The sequence below is a fragment of the Hypomesus nipponensis genome, chromosome 12 (genome assembly GCF_054491055.1).
Source record: "Hypomesus nipponensis isolate SF chromosome 12, ASM5449105v1, whole genome shotgun sequence".
In the NCBI taxonomy this organism is placed as follows: Eukaryota; Metazoa; Chordata; class Actinopteri; order Osmeriformes; family Osmeridae; genus Hypomesus; species Hypomesus nipponensis.
This window is the reverse complement of record NC_140372.1, coordinates 1,879,119-1,889,973: the sequence shown is the minus strand read 5'-3', so window position 1 is coordinate 1,889,973 and position 10,855 is coordinate 1,879,119. Positions and strand designations below refer to the sequence as shown.

Sequence of the window (10,855 nt, the reverse complement as noted above, 5' to 3'; positions counted from 1 at the left end):
AGACAGCGATATTGTTGAAAGACAAGTGAAACTGTTCATTCTGTCGGGCACGATGTGGACGTTTCTCTTCACTGGATCCATCACAAATGAAAAGTAGTCTGAAACCATTACAGGTCTCGGAGGCCAATGTCTCTATTGACTGCACTCTCCTCCCCCAATTGTGCTGATTGGACAACAAAGGAGCATTCCTGAGAATTGCTTCGCAGAATGTTTAACAGGGAACAGGGAGTGACATTGTCCATCAGGGGGTACCATCTCTTTCAAATAGAAATATTGTCTAAACGAAGACGTCAAGATGGAGTTTTCCAGCTCGCGTGTGAACCCGTCGTCTGTGAATGAACGGCCGAGCTAGTTCAACCTCGAGCATGAGGAAACGTGTCGTGTTAGCAACTGTAAACAACTGTGCCTATGACTTTTAGAGTGGGCTTTGTATCGGGCTTGGCGATGGAAAGAGTTCTAAAGACACTGAACGGTTTCCAAGAATGTCTGGATTTCTCCAGCAATGTGTAATCACACAGGAATGCCTTGGGACATTTCTGCTTTTCCTCTTCCACAGCCCCGTATTTTCCCACGGTTTCTCTGGGACCCGAAAAAACTATTTCCCCTTTCAGTTCCCAAAGACACATGAATATACTACAAAGGTTAATTTATCAGTGGATAGGACAATACCATGGAAGAGTCTCCAGCACACAAAACGGATGCCTCAAGTCTAACCTTGGAGGAAGGAGCACAAAAAAAGGAATTGTAGGAGAGTTTTTTTATTTCCTGGTTTGAAACTGGTGTGAATCACATGAGAGTGGAATTCTTGAAATACTATCTTTGAGGATACAGGAAATGAGATGAGGTTACTTGTGATTTGGGCAAAGTACTTTGAGCAGCTTACTTGAATTCCCAGGTATTCTATTGGAACAGAGAGATAGTGCTTTAATATTAAATTGTTTAATAAGACCAACCGTGTTACCTTGCTGCAGCAAACTTTAACAGAGTTAACAGACCTGCTTCAGACACGCTTACAGATCAGTCAGAAAAATGTCTGAACCACAAACACATGTGTTAACACTTGGGACCACATGTTGAAGGGGCACAGTCCAGAACACGGAAGTCATCTGCATGTCTCAACTGTTTTTCAGTTCACTCAGATTCATATTTGATTTATTGTTTTTGTTTGCTTGTTTGAAGCCAATCCTTCATCTAGAATGTAGATAACCACCTGAAGAGATCTGCTAAATCACGATTGGCGGTGCTGTTTTTTACAACAACTTTTCACTTCCAGCCGTTGTATCTTTAGGACCTTGTATCTTGTCAGGTGAAATCTCACCAGGGGCACTTGTGAAACATTAGCTCTTCACCTCTAATCAAGTTTGAGTTGGCGTGAGCCTCCAAGCTGAAACATTTGTTTGTGTTCGTTTTGCTGAAACCCATATGCCCTCGTCTCCTGACATCTGCCTCTCTCATTCAGACCCTCCCTACTCCTCTTTGTTCACTTGAGCTCGCAGGAAAAAGGAGAGCGTACATTTCGAGAGCGGTGATGTCACCGTGGTGATCATTACTGGGTGCTGTGGTGGCCTATTTCTGACCAGGCATCACAGAGGGTCGTCTAGAACGCTTCAGCTCTGCCTGTGGAAGCAGCGACCTGCCACTTTTAATTAAAACAGGCCCAATTTGCACAAGCACTAAGACAGGCTGACACAAAAGACCGTGTAACACTGCTTTAGAAACAATGACAAAAGCTCTCACAGTTGAGGGAGACTTGTGGATCCACCAGCCGTGAATTATGTGTCATTTTACATCAAGAAGGGGAGCTGTCAAAAAGACAGAAAAACGACCATCGAGGAGAGCACTGAATTATAACTGCACAGATGTATTGTACTAAAGATGTCTTAAACTGAGGTGCTGTACTGTTTGAATAATTGAAATAGATGCCATAGCTGTGCTGTATTTATTTTTCAAGAGTTTGGCCCCCACACACCGGAAACACTTAACATAACAAAAGACAGTCTTTGTCCTAAAGAATGCCCTAAGCCAATCTTAATGTTATCAACTTGTGTCGATGTCTTCCTGTGTGCTTGGTGGCATAATGGTGATTACCTGAAGGAAAGAAATGCTTTAGGCAAACACTTTTTTTTCAGAAAAAAAAGTTTAAAACCATATGAAGCGACCATCAAATTAAATTAACCTAACATATGTTGGCAGGCACAGAAAGTGAAAGGCAATCTTGGAAGAATGTATCTGCAGTTTAAAGACCCCCCTAACCATCCGGAGACATATTACTATGTGTTTTATCTGCCAAGATCCAGAACTCTAGTTGTCCTCATAGATTTAGTTTCACGATCCCTCTCAGAGTATTCAATCCATACTCAGCCAGCTCTCTCTCCATTTCAATCTTGCTAATGTTGCCTCAATGGACAAGTCCCTCTTCCCTCAGTGAGAAAAATGCACATGCGAGCATTGGCCAACAATTATCCCCCAGCTGTCTTCTTAACATGCTAAGTGCATGTCAGATGGACAATGGCCTGTGATTTGCATCGGTTAGTAGAGACACAGTCTTCTCATACAACTGTCTTGTCTTGGCCAGTCTGTCAGGAACACGTTTGACAAATGGAGGATCTTCTGCCACGCTGTCTACCTTTGATCCGGGTAAAGATGTGTTTGTCTGTTTAGTCTTCTTGGAGGCTTGTCTCAGTGGAGGTCATGGTGACGAGCTGTGATCTCATCCTCTGAGGAGATGTTTCACTCTCTGCTCAGGGTCTGGCTTCTCTACTTTCCCGGCTTGCCAATTTAATGACTCTGCTTTCCCAGAAAAAGAAGCACGACAATATGTTTTCTTGCTCCTCTCCCTCTCTCTTTCTCCCTCTTTCTTGCACTCAAACACACACACACACACACACACACACACACTAGCATTATCTATCGCCTGGTTCTCTTTCTCTCTCTCTTGCTCTATCTTTCTGCCTGTGTCTTTGAGTGTCTCATCAGTGAATCATTCACTACAACTCTGCTACCATGATTACATGATTTCTCCTTTCTGGCTATTACATCATGCAACAAACAGCTTCACTTCTCTATCCATCTTGCCTTGCATTAACACTCACAAGTGGAACAATGGTATACTTATATATAATTTAAATGTTTTAAATGAGAGCTTAATACATCTTCATTTGTCATTTTCTACTCAAATGAAAGTCCACTTAAAATGTACTGCTTTTGTAAATTCACATGCTTACGCTTTGTAAGGATACTTATATTATGATTATTTTTTCTCTTGGGCTTACCCTTCACAGGACAAAACTACAATAGTAATTCCTTCCATGAGGCAGCAGATAACTACTGTATTACTCTGACCGCTGCATGTTTGCATCATGACCAAACTCACTATATATTCTCCACAGGCATTGTGACGGACAACTAAAAAGTGCTTGCTGGGTCCAAAAACACTTAAGGTACAAAGGCATCTCTCCTCTAACATCCCCTGACCCGCCTCCTGTAGATGGCCTTGCGCTGAGGTCAAAGGTCGATACATTCTTCACTGTCACAATGAATTCCCATGAGCCACTTAGGCTGGCTCCACTCCTGTGGGCTGCTCAGGAACAGGGGAGGGGAACAGTGGCGGCCATATTTATTACACATTTCTTTCAGCCAGGGATGGACGACAGTGATCAATAGCTATGTTCATCTTGCCTTAATTGCAGAGTGTCAAGGCATCTAAATGTATTGGTTATAGTAATGTAGCACACATAGTGTGCTATAATTGTTGGCAATTGGTCCCTGGTGTTAGAATTGCAGGCAGTTCAATTAATTGACTTTGTGAATCGTTGCTTAGAGTATCCGTCCTATCTTGTCCTGTGTCATTTTGTAAAGATGACATGAGACATGCGTCAGATGAAGATTTGTACATAATAGCTTAATGTCATCATTTCACAAAGATAATCACAGAATGACCAAATATAACGTCAGAGGAATAGTCTTTATCTTAATCCTAATTGCAGAATTTGCTGTTCAGTCGGTACTTTATAGGGCATTACAAGAGCGGATTTTAATTCAATTATATTAGGAGACAACCTAAGGCCAGTTTTCTTTTTCTGTGAGAAGCCTATTTTAGTCTGTAACTGAAATGTGAGCTCAAATGAAAGGTCTCAGAGATGCTGGAAGGTCCAAGTGTTGTTAATGGTTGTGTGGGGATAGATGAATCTGTATTCCCTGAATGTGTCAAAAAATCAATAGATGCAAGCACGGCTCCCTGTACTGATGGCCGCCCCTGTCTTGCTGTGGACTAATAGAAAATAATAATTAAATCCAAATCACCACATTAATTTGTTTTCCATCAGTCTCGGGGGATATCTTCTTTTTACCAGTTCTTAGTGTCTCATTATACTTTCTAATCAAGACTCTTAAAAAATCCTTTTTAGATAGACTGCGCTCCCCCCCCCCCCCTGTGTAGCCTGTGGCGGGAGTGTTGGTGTTGCAGTCATTGTGGAGGCACTTATTATGTTACAAATGACCAAGGTACGGCCGCCACTCTCGCTGTGCATGCAAAGAGGGTCTGGCTGCAAGTGCCTTCTTCATTTAATGACACTGCTAAGAGCACACACACACACACACACACACACACAACCAGCATCCCCTCGTCACACACACAACCCCCCCTCACACACACACCAGCACCTCCCCCCCACCTCCACCCACCCCCGCCTTTTTCAAACTCGCCCCCATGCGCTCTCTTTAATGAAGATTCTCCAACACAATTAAAAATCCCTGCGCCTCACTGTTACTGGATGACAAACACAACCACAGTCATCCCTCCTGTTACTGGATGACAAACACAACCACAGTCATCCCTCCTGTTACTGGATGACAAACACAGACACAGTCATCCCTCCTGTTACTGGATGACAAACACAACCACAGTCATCCCTCCTGTTACTGGATGACAAACACAACCACAATCATCCCTCCTGTTACTGGATGACAAACACAACCACAGTCATCTCTCCTGACTCATTTCTGGTCCTGCAGGGGGAGGGTGAAGACAATGGCTCTGCTCTCAGCCGCATCATAAAGAGAGGACAGGAGGAGAGAGGACTGGAGGTGAGAGGACAGGAGGAGAGAGGGACAGGAGGAGAGAGGACTGGAGGAGAGAGGGACAGGAAGAGAGAGGAAAGGAGGAGAGAGAACTGGAGGAGAGAGGACAGGAAGAGAGAGGACTGGAGGAGAGAGGGACAGGAGGAGAGAGGGACAGGAGGAGAGAGGACAGGAGGAGAGAGGGACAGGAGGAGAGAGGGACAGGAGGAGAGAGGACAGGAGGACAGAGGACAGGAGGAGAGAGGACAGGAGGAGAGAGGACTGGAGGAGAGAGGACAGGAGGAGAGAGGGACAGGAAGAGAGAGGACAGGAGGAGAGAGGGACAGGAGGAGAGAGGACTGGAGGAGAGAGGGACAGGAAGAGAGAGGACAGGAGGAGAGAGAACTGGAGGAGAGAGGACAGGAAGAGAGAGGACTGGAGGAGAGAGGGACAGGAGGAGAGAGGGACAGGAGGAGAGAGGACAGGAGGAGAGAGGGACAGGAGGAGAGAGGGACAGGAGGAGAGAGGGACAGGAGGAGAGAGGACTGGAGGAGAGAGGGACAGGAGGAGAGAGGGACAGGAGGAGAGAGGACAGGAGGAGAGAGGACTGGAGGAGAGAGGACAGGAGGAGAGAGGGACAGGAAGAGAGAGGACAGGAGGAGAGAGGACAGGAAGAGAGAGGACAGGAGGAGAGAGGACAGGAGGAGAGAGGGACAGGAAGAGAGAGGACTGGAGGAGAGAGGATAGGAAGAGAGAGGGACAGGAAGAGAGAGGACAGGAGGAGAGAGGAGGTTTAACACCGCCAACAGATAATGGAAGGGGGGATGAAGAAAAATCAATGTCCAAAGAGCATGGAGAACAAGCTTGTATAAAATGCCTTTTTACGCACCAGACAGCTGAACAAGGACTGGTGTCTGAAAAACACAGGGAAAGCTATGTTTCTATGACTTAAAAAATATATATAAACGTTTGCAGCCTTGAGAGATAATATGTATGCATAATTTAAATGTATTGGTTACTTAAAGGCCTAGTGTTGTTAAGAGATAATGCACCCATCAACCAACAAGATTTGTCCTTTTAATTTGTAATCAAATTTTTATTAAATGCCTATATTGAAAGAAATAACGTAACAAAACATGAAAAAAGACAGTATTGTATATACATTAATAACCTTCTTTATGATGCACTTGTATGGATTTACCAGTGAGTAATATTGGTTTATTACTCAATCATCGGTGGTCTGTCAGGCTGTGACTATAAGTTCATAAGTTCTGTAATAACCCTTCATGAAGCATACACGATAAAACTATGATTAGTCGACTGTCCAGACAGCAGTTAGCAGGGCAGACCTACACTCAGCAAGCTCATCTTTGGACTGGTTATCTTTTCAAGGGTGGGGCAGGCAAACAGTTGACCAGCCCATGTTCAACCCCCTCTCTGTCTCTCTCTCTCTCACACACACCACACATACACACACCACACATACACACACCACACATACACACACCCTGCCCCCTTGTTGTTTTCCAGTTGAATGAAAATAATCTGCAGCCATGTCGTGAGCCCAGACTGGGTCATGAAGCCTGTGTTCAGCCTGTTGCTTATTGTGTTTCCTGAGAAGGAGGGAGAATACAAGATACAATTAGACACAGATGGCGACTTAGCCAGGCAGTGTATTGATCTCTAGCTTAGAGAGAGATCTGTCTCTACTATCCTGATTATTTATGCTGTATTCTTTTTTTCTTGTCTGTTTTTTAGGAGGGGGGAGGCTAATGCATTGTAATAGAAACCAAAGGGCTTTTGGTTCTTGCTGTAAGTGCCTTCATTTCAATGATATGGATGAGTTGAGGACCCTTTGATCACAATACTCTCAGTGGACACACAAACATAGAGAGAGATTACAGTTTTGCTTGTTCTATCAAAACTTTAATGAAATTCTGCAGGAGTTGCACATGTGTCAAATTATTTGAAGATGATAAACTTTGATAACTCACACTCAACATTTTGGTTGTTTGTTTTAACATGTAAAAGGAAGTATTTTTAAGGAACCACAATCCAGAAAGTTTGGCAGTCCCAAAAAAAAGAAAAATCTGAAAAAGATTAATTCATTACATGCAGAAAACATGTATACATTTATTCATCCTTATCTGGGATTTGGGATCTAAATAATAACCTTAACCAACAAGAGACACTAAAATAATGAGTTTATTTAAGAAACATATCTATATCAAATCATTCTAATTTTAGAACAACAGGTTTCTGGGACAAGAAAATGTCCGTTAGAGTTATTACTAAATATAGATATATTAGGGCAACTATCTCCCCAAATACAGTATAGTTAAACGAGGATGGCTCTGTTTGTTTTGGTTTTACTCACGCTACATGACTTCTACTGAGTTATACTCACTGTATAAATATTGACTCAAGTCTATTTAAACTATTTGCCATTTTCCCATGTGCAGTAATATCATATATTAGGCACAGATTTAAGTTTTCTTTGTGGCAGCTGGTAGGCTGACGTCACTTAGGTTCCTTGAAGTGGAGCTGAATAAACCTTGAGAAGAGTCCGCTTCAATCTGCTCTTAGTAACTAACACACACACTCACTCACACCGCGACTCAATTACTGCCCAATTCCCTTCTTTATCATCTCTTACCGACCTCTACCAAAACGAAATCGCTAAGGAAAAGAGACCAGAAGGCTCTCCGAAGTATTACTTGAACTAAAATCCCGTTGGAAATAAGTAGAAGTGTCGAAAGTAAAGGTAGGTGTCTGTTTATTTCGAGGTCGGGTAAAGACGTTCTGTTATATCATAGAACAAGCGATGTGTGTGTAGCTGGCTTGATTTCTTTCGAGTGCGATCTGTAGTTTCGTTGCCTTGTGCGTGTGTCCCTCAATCGTCAATTGCAGATTGATAGAAAGTTATCACAGTTAGACTGATAATCCAAGCAACCATGCTGTTTATATACTCTACGATTGTGGAATAATACAAAGTTTTGCTAGATTAAAAAGCGAAGTGCTTGTCGTTCTTCGGATCATGCCAGTGGTGACCTGATAGTCGGAACCGTCTTTGTGTCCTCTCTTGTGCTGTTAAATTGAACAGTTATGCCTCAAAATAAACAGTTGTATCAAGTTCAGATTGTTAACTTTGTAGTGAAATACTGCTGTTATAAAGCGCTGTTGTATCCGGTTATTTATTTTTGACCGGAATCGTAAAGACACAATATTGTGGGAGTCAATGAAGGTGGGAAGCACACAGCTACCTTTGGTCTACTTAGCTGTCCGTTTACAGACAGGGCAAAATCCAGCCAGCTAATAGTTCCTCAATGCGAAAATAAAATAATTAGTAAGGACAAATACACTCTTCTTCCTTTTCAACAGATTGTGTATGGAATTAGTAAAACAGTTTTGAGCGGTGTGGTATTTTCCGCCGAGTTCGAGGCTTCTTTACAACTGGTCCGCGCGACATCTTTGTTGCTTCCTCAAACGAGGAGCAGCTGCTGCTTGGTCGAGTTGTTGAAATTTATCCCTTTGTGTACATTACAATATCCTCCATTTTTCTGCCCTTCCAAACAACAAGCCTTTCGCCATCTTGGTTGATTTAAATTCCCCAAGCACCTCACTCTTGAAGGAAAACGCATCCCATGTTTTAGGGTACACAGGCTAGAGAAAGTTTACCTCGGAAAGAAATGTTAGACTACTATCATGACGTCATATGAAGTTTAAGAAAAATGTAGCCAATGCACGATTGTCAGCAATTGAAGCAATTTGTTGATGTCAATTCCGAGGGGAGGGAAATGGTTTCAATGTAGCAGTTAGTGGAATAATTTTGTCAAATACATGTATACATTGTTCGGTCACACTAAATATATCCCTGAAGTGACGTAGGCTATATAAACATTTTTTTATAACTGTAGGCTATATGACAGATATAATGGAATGCAAACTTCCTTTTGATGGATATTTTTACAAACTTTTCACTAGCTGTCGGCGAATTGTTTTATTTATTTTCAGAATATGCCTTTGAATATGACAATGTTTTTTTTTAAACAATTTATTATTGTGTCTTAACTATTGGATCTAACTAAGAGACATAGCATTGACTATATACGACATGATTATGATATATTATCATGGTTTACACCATCCTAATGTGATTAACACGAATAATATCAGAATTAATACAGATTCATAATCTACCGTAGGATTGCTCATACAAATCTTGTTTCAATTTGATCAAACTGTGCAGTAGAAGTAAACAGTTTTATATGAGCATTTTCTGCCAGTTGTTGGCGTTAATGTTAAACATGGTCTCACTGTAACAGACTCGGCTTTTCCTTGAGGTGCGGACTGCCTGTCATGCCATACGTGTTAAATAACATGATCACATAGGATTACATTTCCAGGGTGTGGAGTTTACCAGTGTGGTCTTACTCTCCCGAAGCTCATTTCCTATAACAAAGTAGGATACATCAGATCTGCCTTAAAGTCAAGATTCCTTTTGCACCACATTTGTATTACTAACCAGTAGCCCTGTTCAAATAGGGGCATGTCATCATAATCATACGTTCCTCAAATGTCAGTGTTGAGATTAGGTAAGCCTGACCAAAGAAATGAAATCCCTCAACTGGGTTTCTGTCGGTTTGAATGAAGATTCTGCTACAAAGCACCCAACTTGAGCCACTCAGGTCAATCTTAAATGTGATCCTCGCTGCTGTGTTTAGACAAAACATTTGGGAGTGCTTGAGATGGAACATTCTAATCATTTCACCTCCCACCTCTTTGTTTGTCTATGTATTGCTGCAAAGCAGGAGTGTTCAGGAGCAGATGTTTAGCTGAACATGCAGTGGAGCCCCTGGCCTTCTGGGAGCCACCACACATCCTCTCCCCGCTGATGCATCCACATGACAGCTGCTTGATTTCACGGAGCCGCTAAGAAGCCATTAGTGCTATCAGTGGATTGAAACGGAACTGTCTCTCCCAGTTTTCCACAAATGTCTATTGTTAGTTTCCTCCTTCCTGCCTCTGTGTGTGTGTGTTCTGCAGCTGAACACACAACCGGAGAGACTAGAGAGAAGCTCTAATATACTTGTGTGTTGTGTTTCCCCTTAATGCATGTAGGAGAGAGAGAGAGAGGGAAGGAGAGATAGAGAGAGAGAGAGAGAGAGAGAGGGAAGGAGAGATAGAGAGAGAGAGAGAGAGAGGGAAGGAGAGATAGAGAGAGTGGGAGAGAGAAAGATATGGAGAGGGGGAGAGAGAGGGAGAGATAGAGAGAGAACAAATCTGTCAGGGCTTGTTTGTGATGTTGGTTTGAAGGCACATTGTGCTACCTCAAGCACTCTCAAATCAGAGATGTCTCTCCGTGCCTGGCCAGGAGGAAAAGGAAAAAAAACACCATGGGTTAGACTTTGTTTTTGTTCCACCTCTCTCTCTCTCTCTCTCTCTCTCTCTCTCTCTCTCTCTCTCTCTCTCTCTCTCCTGTCTTGCTCTCTTGCTCTCTCTCTTGCCCTCTCTCTTTCGCTCTCTTTCTCGTTCTCTTTCTCTTATTCTTTTTTAGATGTCTGTTTTACTTCTCTCTAGGAGATAAAAAAAAGATCTGACTTCCGCTTGACTCGAACATTCAGGAATTAAGGATAGACATAGTTAAGCCTTATTTGCATGTCTACAAATGTCGCACCAAATGCTAGCTATTGACTAAGCTGATTAGATGAAACTAGGTTCAGGAGCCTGGTGTCTGGGGGTTGCTGAAACAGACGAAACTTGGACAGGTTTTGAGCGTACGATTCACCAGGCCTCT

The 10,855-nt window shown here is 42.6% G+C and overlaps 1 pseudogene across 1 annotated transcript in view; it reads left to right on the top strand.

The window, feature by feature from the left end:
- The first annotated feature begins 7,599 nt into the window (after positions 1-7,599).
- The window catches only part of LOC146260619 (bromodomain adjacent to zinc finger domain protein 2B-like), a 74,199-nt pseudogene continuing 70,943 nt past the window's right edge, over positions 7,600-10,855 (top strand). The window contains exon 1 of the transcript XR_014724816.1: positions 7,600-7,822. The product of XR_014724816.1 is annotated as a bromodomain adjacent to zinc finger domain protein 2B-like (transcript). The remainder of the gene's footprint in view (positions 7,823-10,855) is intronic.